Genomic DNA, 11,917 nt, shown 5'->3' on the forward strand with positions numbered 1-11,917 from the left:
AATACAAAATTATATTTATTATTTATTGATTTCTTGGCAGGATATATAAACAAATAATTGTAATTTAATGACGTATGCTGTAATTAAAATGGTGGGAAAGACTAATTACTGAGTTTCTTGCCGGCTCTTCTCAGTAAAATATACTTTCCGAACCGATGGTAGTTTTACATTTAATTCTACGTACTAAATATGTTATCTATTTTCTTATAAATTTGACTCTGTTTTTAAAACTTAAAATATTATATATATATTATTTCCTGAAAATTTAAAATTTCCCGGTGCATGGAAATTAGACAAAATGTTATCCGTAACATTGTTTTATAAACGTTCATGACAATCAATCGTCTGCAACTAACTAATTTATTCATTTTTAGTGAATTAATTATCTGGGGATTAAACAATCGTTGTACACATTCATTACATCGAGCGTGCTTCAAGGTTAAACTTTAGGTCGTCGTCTCTAAATCGTTTTTATGAATGACGTTAATAAGTGCTTTAAATATTGCAAGTATTCTGATGTAAGCTAACGACTTAAAAATTTAGAGTATCACTAAAAATACGTCACGTTGTAAATATTTAAAAGAAAATTATGATCAACAAAGCACCTAATGCTAAGGAAATAGCATTACTTTAGCACATGATAAATGCCAACAAATAACTTTTACAATTTCAATAAACATATTTACGGCATTGGTGCAAAACGATCCTCTCAGTAAACACAATAAAGGACCTTGGTATATACCTTTTGATAGTGAGTTATTATTTATTATATTATATTATTACTTATGATATACGCAATGCCTACGTTGCATATAAAATAATGTTTTTTTTTTCAACACTTAAATTCCAATTCAACTACAGTTTTTGTATACTCTTTATAAATCATTAGTGCGTGAAATTTACAGAAATAAAATAGAAATTATTGAAAAATAATACCTGCGTTGTTTATATATTCGAGTGTGATCTATTCGCCAATCCTATAAGAATCAACGTATACGTAAGTTGATAACGCTTTGTTATATATGTCATAGTGTATACAATGTGATACAATTGTCCATATGTTTACAGACAAAATTAATTAGGAACTAGACAAGGATTTCTCTTTGATTGTAATTTTTTCCTGTGATTAATCCTTCTACTACCGTAAGTCACGAAACATATTGTTAGAAAAAAGGAAAAAATCCACCCAGAAGTTATGATTCCCATTAAAAAAGTTACTGTATATTTACTAAGCAATATGAATATTCTTGTTTTCCTTATGCATCCACTAATATATATATTGCTCATTATTGTCTTCGTCTCTTAGCGGTACTTAATTGATATGTTAAAATAATATAATATATACACATATATAGATTAGTCGAACCTTGTGATATGAATATTTATTTAATTTATTAATTATTATTTGATATGCTGGAATGATACGTAGAACAGGTCGATGCACGATGAGATTATTTACACGTATGCGATAGGTATTTGCTCAATTTTACGTCACATTTAGATAAATTGAATCCCAGGGGAATTTATCTAAATTCCCCTGGGATTCAAATCTTCTAGACAAAGATATCCTTCTGTATATTTACCTACTTATATTTCATCCTTATTTCATGACTCTGTTCCATTGCGGGTTAGTAAATTTACATAATACATATATGTATAGCCTAGTCCAATGGAAGTAGAAAAAAGATAAACAAACCTTAGATTTAGGTTTGTTTTTTTTTAAGAATATTAGATATGCCCCAAATAAATTAAGGAATCACTAATATTCCTATTTACCCCTCCTTTTAAGCTTATCACTTGTGTTAGGAGTGGGAACGACAATAACCTAAGGGGTCAGGAACGATCCTGCGACTTTTTACTCTAATATATTTTTAATCTAATATTCCTCCACTAAAATTATTATCAGAGTCTCTCTACTATATTGCACATGTAATATACATAAAAACCTTCCTCTTGAATTAATCTATCTATTAAAAAAAAATCGCATCAAAATTCGTTGTGTACTTTTAAAGTTCTAAGCATACATAGAGACAGACAGCGGTAAGCGAATTTGTTTTATACTAAGTAATAATGATGATTTAATTAATATTGATAACAACGCTGCAAATTGTGCACATTTCGTGACTATTTTTCTGCACCGGTTCTAATATTTATTGTGTCGATAAAACTTATGGTTCAAAAGTGCTTGAGTTTGAAGAGAAGTGATATTGATACCGTAGTTTTATACGAGGTCAATGAGCAAGGCTGTAAAATTCGCGTGTTTTTTAGAAAATATTTTTGATGCCCTTTGGATTACAAATTTGATATGTAAATCTTACGAGCTATTTGTTAGCACAGTCGTGTACAAAGCCTACGGTAAATAAAATTGAAAAAAAGATGATGAATATAAGCATACGAATTTGTGCTTTGGGTATTAATAAGAATATAATAATTCTATCGTAATTTAAAATACATTATCCTAAAAATGACTTATAATATTTTTCGTAAAATAAATAAGTAATTAGGAAAAAAGTTTATACATATATTACATATGAATATATTTACGTTACAATAACGAATCGTTGAGTCAGACAATTAAAATAAACTTATTTGCCTTTGAATGCCATAAAAAGTTTTTAGTCACCTACGTTTAGCGAGGAGGTACATAGTGGTTAGGTGTTTATGTACCCGTCTATCCACTTAAAACCTGTTCCATGTCATAATGGGAATCATGAATTCACACAAATATCTTAATATATAGCTGAACATATCGCTTACGCAATTCACCGTGATTTTCGAAGCTTAAAAAAGCCTTATTCTTTAATTGGAAATAACAGCGCTCATGGGGATCAGTATCTTCACCTCCATTCTCACGGTATAACAGCCGTGAATAAAATTATTTTGTGATCGCTTCTGTTATTATGCGGACTAGCCTAGACTGTGTATGTAATGAAAAGACGTGTCTCGCTTCTCTTTGTTATAATAACAATAATAAACAACATATAGTACACAGTTATACTTAATATGTATTATATTTAAAAGTACACAATACTAACGTTACACGACTAAATGGGTCACTGTTTATAAAATTCTGCTTGAATATTATATATGTACAATACTAGTACCTAAACGTCGTCTTTATCAAAAAAATAAATGATAATACTTTAAAAATTAAACCTTTTTGTTTTAGTAAAAACAAAAATAATATGTGCAATATGATAATAATTTATTAAAATATTTTTTAATATCTATTTTTTATTTTAGTAAATATTTAAAGAATTAAAAAAATCATATATGCTTATCACTATACTATTCACCTTACCTTTGCCATTTTAAATGAAATATGAAAATTTTATAAATAATAATAATAATAAATGAAAATATTAAAAACAAAAATCCTAGAGACTGTTTTCACTTTAAACTTGCATTGGCACGAAACCTGACGGCCACGGGTTGCTTAAAGAAACTGTCACGAGAGAAAGATCACTTCGTCTTATCGCCACTATTGTACTAATCTAGAATCGATTACCAACTGCCTAACTAGCGGAGGTTTATTGATATTAGTACGTAATAATATACTTTACAAATTTTACTTTTTTTTATAAGGAGCATTTTAAATTGTAATATTATGATATGAATATATGACTAACATTGTTAACATTATAATATCACACACACACGTACACACTCAACGAATATGCTACTTAAAATGGAGTATATAAAATTATACTAAAACATTCTGTGTTCTAAATCGTAAAATATAAAAAAAAGAATATAATAATAGAATAAAAGAATAGAATCATTTTAATAATATATAATTAATATTAAAACTACTTAACTATTATAATATAAAAAATAAATGGTAATATTTATTAATGAAAAATGAAATTAAAGATAATTACTAAAAAATAAGTCATGTGTTTCTTAATTTTTAAATAACAAGGTAGACTTTTGGAAGTAGTATAATTAGTCTTTTTGTAATGTATTTTATAGGATATGGCAATTCTGATCAAGGAGCATACTTTCTAGAGATTTTAGATAAGTTCTTGCGTTATGTTTTTGTAGTGTCTAAGTCTAAATTGGCAAATCTAATTTTGTCTAATAAATTAGGACTTTCGATTAAGCAATTTATAATCTTACGTAAGAAATAATGTTCTCTAATCTAGTTGATACTTTTTGGATGTTGGAGTGCTGGAAGTTTTTTTCAGAAACGGTTTTAAGAACTAGTTATTTTATAAAGAACGAACTGTTTCTTGATTAAAGGCCATATAGCTTTAAAACGAACGAGACGACACTCGGCACCGGCGGCCGTCGTTTTGGTACGCAAAACGTTTTCGATCACGTGTAACTGACTATACACTCTATTTTGATCGCCGTAAGGACTACTATTGTATGAATATTAAACCAGTTATAAGAAACTACTTTGGATTTGAAGTAACGAATATGCTACAATGAATGTTATTCCTAAAGAAATACAATACAAATTTGGTTGTAGAAGAATCAATAAAAATTACGAAACAAAAAAAAAGTTTTCGTAGGCTCCTTATAGGCTTATTATTTTTTTATTAAAGATTTAGTATTGACTGCTTATTAATATTATTAATCGGGTAATCCTCAGCCGTAATAGTTGAAATTACAAATAATTTAAAAATATTTCTTAACTTTTTTTTTTAAATGCAAATAAGCACGGAGCGTAACGGAGAATTAATTCAAATAAATTATAAAGTCGACTATTTTCAAAATTATATAATATGACTCCAGCGTTGAATATACATTATTTCAGTAAAGTATCGTAAGTATAGTAAGTTCTCGAACCTATGAAAACAAACCGGTTTTTTTATAACCGTTTCAAAGAACTGTTTTGTAAATGTAAAAAATTGTTTCGTTTCGTTTTACGTAAAATCAGGAATGACCCGGCATTAAAATGTTGCCATATATCTTGTAGTTGAAGTTAATATTTTTTACTTTTTTATTATAAGTAAAAAAGTGATGAATTTGGTATATTTTTTTTTGTTGTTTCATCTTTATATTTATATGCCAGGAACCAGAAGTAACAAGGATTAAAACTTTTTTTTTGAAAATGACGATATTAATAACAATAAGGGTCTATAATTCGCTATGTTTTGTCTGTGCCCATTTTTAAAGACTGAAACTACCATAGCCTTTATCCATGTTTTTCAAATTCACCCGCAGAATAGGATCTATTATAAAAGAGCCAATAAAATGGCAGTCCTTACTGAATGTATGTTGTATGATATCAGGGCCAGTAGCATCTCCCTCAGTTAAATTTACATTACTTATTTGTGTATGTGATGAATATGTTAAATTAATTAATTTGTGATTGTTATATTTTTTACAATTTATACACATTTGCAAAGCGAATTGAAAATCGATTACATTACAAATATCCGAGTCAATGAACCACATTTAGTCGCATTTATTGTTACATATCTTTTTTAATGCGAATAAAAAAATAATTGGTTTATTTTTATTATTTTGTATAGTTTTTAATATATCAATATTTATAATGAATTCACATCTATCTCTCAGTATATTACTCTGTATTTGTTTTCTCTGCTAATCGGTTAATCAGATTTTTTGGACACTAAACCGGATAATTATGTAGTATATATTTCTAAGTTCTTTTTCTAAATGCATTAAATAATAGTCTATAGAACGTATTGTTAAACTATTCTGGGTAGAAATTCGGCGATACATTATATTACGTAGACTTATAACGATAAAAAAGTTAATTATTTTAAGGATATTTTAAAGTCTACTAATTAAGTAATATTAACTACACATAAAAATAATTCTGAAGTTAAGGAGTTTCTTTATTTTTGTTTGATATTTGGCCTATAATTTATGTTTGTATGTTAATTCTACTGCACCGCTCATTGAGTGCTATATATTCAAATATTCACTTAATTAAAACAATTATGTTAAAAGTTACCTTTGATAAAAAAATTATGAATGCTTATCAACAAATTAAAAAAAAATACGGTTTGCTTTCTATACACCTTACTTATTATTCCTACTATCAACTGTAATGTATTAAGCAAGTATAATGTTTTGTATTATGTAACTATAAATCGTATACCAAATACGTAACGATAAAAGTGGTGATTCTTCTGATGGAAAAGTTTTTGTTGCTACTGTTATAATTCCGAAAGGCGCTTGGTGGCTAATAAAAATGCAATAAACAAATTATTTAAAATCGTAAATTTGACGGTTTCCCTTTTTCTTTTACAATTAAAAATTTAACGGCAAATTTAAAGGTCAGGTTTTTAATCTTGTTTGATATGTCAGTCCGTGAAAAAAGGCAATTTTTAGACATTAATACCTATCTTAATAATAACTTGAACTGTGTTTATAATATTTAGGGTTATTACAAATCTAAAAGGTTTCATGCATAAATATGTACTTTAAATTTAATTTATTATAAAGGTTGAATAAATTTTCAGTTATTAAAGGGTTAGAAGTGGCTGCAGGCTTTCTTGAAGTGGAAATGATTGCTGTCTCGGAATTCCCTTTTTCTTGGCTTGAACTTGGCTTGACACATTTCCGCGTGTCTAGATGCTGTAAATGAGTAACTGCTGAGTTTTTTTCCGGTTTTTTTCGGTACCATCTATTTTCTGAACCGATAGCAGTTTTTCATTTAATTTAATACAGTAACATGAAACTAATTCTATGTTTTTCTAAATATCATTTTTACTGATACAAAGAATAGATGATACATTTTTAGGGGTTAACGATATTAAGTACTTTTTTTAGTAAAAACAAATTTGACATCAACAATTTTTGGTTACCGGTTTAAAAATGTATAAAAAGATATTTTTTTAAAATATAAATTTCATTTGTTAGGATCAGCTTAAATTAAAATGATGATGAAACAATGCCTTTGTTTCAACATGACGTCATTTTGTACGCATAAAGCCTAATAATGGTTTAGGGAACACTATCTTGACCACGGGTCATCCAATCGCAAAATATATGGAGGATAATTTAAATTTAACACAAGAAGGCAGTTAAACAAACAATACGACAACAGTCGTAAATTAATTTATAGCCTTTCTGTCACTGGTTTGTACTTAATTAGAAATCTTTGTACGGATAAATGCAAGTTCTTCAATAGTGTTATGCACTACAGGACTTATGAATCCATTCAGTACTAGGAAAACGCAAAATGTCAAGTCCTTGTTTTCCTTGAGTTGTTGGTGTGGTATGCGTGACAAAATATTCGCCATTTATCACGGAATTTTACATAGCATTTTAGATTGTGGAGTTAGTGGATAGCATTACCTTAAGCAATAATATTATTTTCATCTAACAAGATGATACCTTCTCATAATAATACGTCACCACGTTCACCCGATATGACGCGGATAAATTTTTTAAATAAAATGGGGTTCCCACGGATATCAGGGGATTTGTCTTCAGGACGCGGCATGTGTCCGCTCACTTGCGGTCAAACTGGCCTTATATATCCAAGCGGCACCGCACTCTTTATTTAGTTTTAATTTCATATTAAAATTACTTTTTGCTTTAACTTAACTTATTATAATAAAACATTTACATTGCAGGTGTGATTATTGTGCAATGTGCTTATTCTTTATACTTTTTCATTCGATATTTCAATAACGTATAACGATAGGTGAAAAAATTATGTGACCTAAATTGTAGATCGTAACATAAGCAATAAAAAGTGTATGATTACAATTTTCGTATCACTAAATACTGGAATAGTCAAGTTACTGCTAGTAACAATTTACCAATTTTTCAAAATTGCGGAGAAAGCTCATAGGAAATCTTGGACTATAATTTTAAGTTAAGCTTTTTTGGAGCCTTATAGTCTATGTAATGTTTAATAATTTCAAATGTATTTTGTAATGTTTAGTTAGCAGTAGTTAATTGACTACGTTTATCATAATTTCACAACACATATTTTGACAACCCCTGAAGCCATTAAAGGTGTCATAGTACCTACAGTGAAACAAGACGTACGGGCTGCCTAGCAAGATAGTGACCTTATTAAACATTTTTTAGCATTCATTTTAGTAATTTAAAGAGTACTTACCAATTTTATTTAAAATTATTATTTTATATATAATTAAAATAAATATAGATATGTTAAAAATAATCAAATTAATTTATTTTGATGGGCAACTGACTGAAAATTCGTAACCCAAATGTCTTATAATATGTGCATTCTATTATATATAATTAATTTCTAGAAAAATACTTAGTATTCATAGACAGATCATCTATGGTTTTTGTTTTAAATAATACGTAATAAATTTATACTAGGTACATATTTTTGTCTGTTTGCCTTTGAAATAAACAAAGAGAAAATACCGAACGAAATGACGTGCCCTTACCATTGTGGTTATGTTAATAAAAATATATATACAATTGTAATAATGTATTTCTATATTCATTAACAAATGAAATGTATTATTAACATGACAATAAACATTTTTTCTATGACATACACACTCGTGATATTTAACAGTCTAAAAAGTTATGCGTATATACGAATATAAACTTCCTTGGGGTGATAATTTAGGATTGAGTAGTGTGCGCTGTTAATTATCCCCTATATACAATGACAATTTTACAATTATATTTCTAATTTCATATTTACCTTCTACAAAAAAAAACTGTTTCATAATTATAAAAGAAAAGTCTCTTTGGTATTGATTTAGCAATTTAAGTCAGTAACGGCTTGGTAACATGTAAAACAAATCATATATGTACATATATTGAATGCAATATGAGTTAAAATTAGGCTGTAAAATTTAACCTCAAACACATTTTATAATCGATGATTCTATTTACTTTCGCCACTAATTATATAATATAAGTACATTTAAATAAATCGTTATGTTTAAATGATGATTATTGATAAAAGGAAGTTGTGAAGTGTTTGATGTTGCACGTTAACGATACATATTTAATTTTAAACAAAAATTAAGTGAAATATAGTCCATATTTTCACATAGAAGTATGTTTGCGTCACATGCTATAAAAAGCTTACTTTGAAATACTTAATGCATATATAAAACATTAATTACAAGTATTATAAATATATATAATTTAATTTCAACGTAATTTTTTTACTTAGTAAGTATATATTCAAATATACGAGTAAAATAGGGCAAAGGCACAGAGTCAACGTATCCGAGCTTAAGGAGAAATGATACACCATGCTAGAGGCGACTGAGGACAGATAATCAATGTCTAAATAAAAAAATAGCTGTCACGAGACGCCAGACAGATGTGAAACATCGAAATAAATGTTTATTATATCACTTATAATTAAATGGTTTTGTAATTAAATATATTATTATTATATTTAGAAAAAAAAAAAACGATGCACATATTATATTATACGCGATACGCGCACGAAAGTAGAGAGTGGCGGTGGAGTGGACTATGACGGTAGGTGTCATGCCGTTTGACGTTACGAACCAACCCAACCCCAGACGCGCCAATAGATGTTTCTCTTAAAAAGGGATAAAATATATTATAAAGTTCTCAACGGATATTGAATTTTAAGCGATAAAATTGCACTTTGCAACTATAACACGGATTAACTGTCTCCAGTCTGCAAATATATTAAGAAGATTAAATACAGCTTTATATTACGCAATTAAACTCTTATTCTAATCCTTAAATAATATTTTGATGTACGATGAAGATACGTACATTGAATATCTAAGCATTATTACAGTTATCATACAATAACACAATCATTTATAAAGACAATTTATATCTTTGTCGTGCCCTTTAATTTTAATTTAAATAGGTAACGATACTTACAGCTGAATGTTATATTTAAATTAGAAAATTATCTTTTTAAACTATATATGTATGTGTTTAAAAAAATACGACTGTTATAGGAATAATATTTTTTAAGATAAATTTGAATTCAAATTAGTTTAAATAAGTAATAAATTTAAGAAACTTCGAAGAGTGTCAAAAAGAACTTCGTACTACTATTTTATTGCTATTGAAAAATCAACAAAAAAAACGTAGAGTTGTTAATAATTTTCAGATATTGATTATTATCGATGATAATAAAACACTCAACATCAATTAAACCAATTGTTATATTCTAAAAAGCAATAGTATAAAAAGTTTATTTTAAGTAAGCCTCCGCTATCGATCTTAAATGCAAAAAGACTTCAGGATTAATACTTTTTTTTTTATTCTTGTACGTAATACCGAATCACTTATTGAGTAAGAGCTCACCTTGAACGATAAATTACGGAAACAGATGAGCAAAAAATCCACTGATAGAATGTATTGTTAGTTTTCACGTACCATAGAATTATTTAGACTTTGTAAAAAACGTATTATTTCTATTGTAAGTTCATTTGTTGGATATTTCGAAGTATTAACTTTTTAGTGCCTTTTTTTCTGTTTTTAGTCTGTAAAGTATTTTTATTATAATTACCTGTTTTTTTTTTTTGTTATATATTTATTATTGTCAATATCTCATAATTATAGCAGGATTTATAATAAATTTTAAAAGCCCTAATTTGTGTGTTGTCACATTAGTTATTTTGCTCGATAAATTTACACTTTCGACAACTATAACATCTTTTACATTGACATTTACTATAACATCTTCTATCAAGTATTATTTCCTTGAAATAATAAATATTTCAGTTTATTTAGTCTCGAAAATCATAATAATATTTGTAGTATCTATCGTACATGTTATTGTTTTTTTTTCTCATTAAGATATTATCTATATTAAGACATTAATTACCACATTGTAAAGTAGGCATTTTTAAATCTGCCAAGTAATATTTAACATTCGATATATTATTTTAATAAATTCCAGAACATTCCAGGATTTATGTTTGCTTCATATTCTGTATGTGTACAATAAAAGTACACATACAGAATATTATATTTTTATATTTTTAATAAATTCTTAAGTCTTACGACATTTACGACATTTCATTTAATGCCTGCATAACGAACATACTACATAAATTCTCATACTACGTAAGGGTTAAGAGTGTGCCTTATACTCGGAATTTCACAAATTTTATTATTACATTAATCAATAACAATAATTATTAAATGTTATTTAATAAGCTTTGAAATAAACTCAAATATATTTCCAATAATACTATTAATATTTGTAAAGGAGACGCTAGCGGATTATTAATAATAAGTATTTTTATATACCAGAAGGTTGAAAAGTTATTAAATATTCAAAGAAGCAAATAATTTAGAAAGCACGTGTATATTATTAGAAGATATATATAACTATCATTAACAGAGAACAGTTAGAACTATATAAAATCTCACTCATACGTATTGTTAAGATTCCATTATTTGCCTTAACAGACACAAAATTATATACCATATAAATTGTACAACATAATGAGAAAAATGAACGAATATAAACAAATTAGTACGTTTCTGATATATTGCTAAAAATTTAAACATAAAGAGAAATAATAGAATGAAAATCATGTTCTATATACTACTTAATACTCAAATAACATAAATAGCTACACACATATATATATTTCCTTAAGTTTTTAAACGGATAATACTATTACAAATTGTAAAACTTATTTAATCAAGCTACTTCAACATCTTAATCTAACATTTTTGAAATTCTAGAAAGTATTAAGTAATCCTTAATCGCCTCTTTCGCATCTTTGTTATTTTTAGATAAATAATTATCTCAACTTGAACATATCCTACACAATGTAAGCAATGCGAATGTTACATGTCATTACGGTAAATTAAATTAGGTGACCTTTGTAATCGTATATTAGTGATATGCCTGAATGTTCCATAATAAGACACATAGGTACTATGTGTATTTTAATATTGTTGAGAATTAAATCATAAGCATGGCGGTCCTAGGTCGGTAATAAATAAAATTTATTTCTGTCACGTGTAAACC

Source organism: Vanessa tameamea, chromosome 10 (genome assembly GCF_037043105.1).
Source record: "Vanessa tameamea isolate UH-Manoa-2023 chromosome 10, ilVanTame1 primary haplotype, whole genome shotgun sequence".
NCBI classification, from domain to species: Eukaryota; Metazoa; Arthropoda; class Insecta; order Lepidoptera; family Nymphalidae; genus Vanessa; species Vanessa tameamea.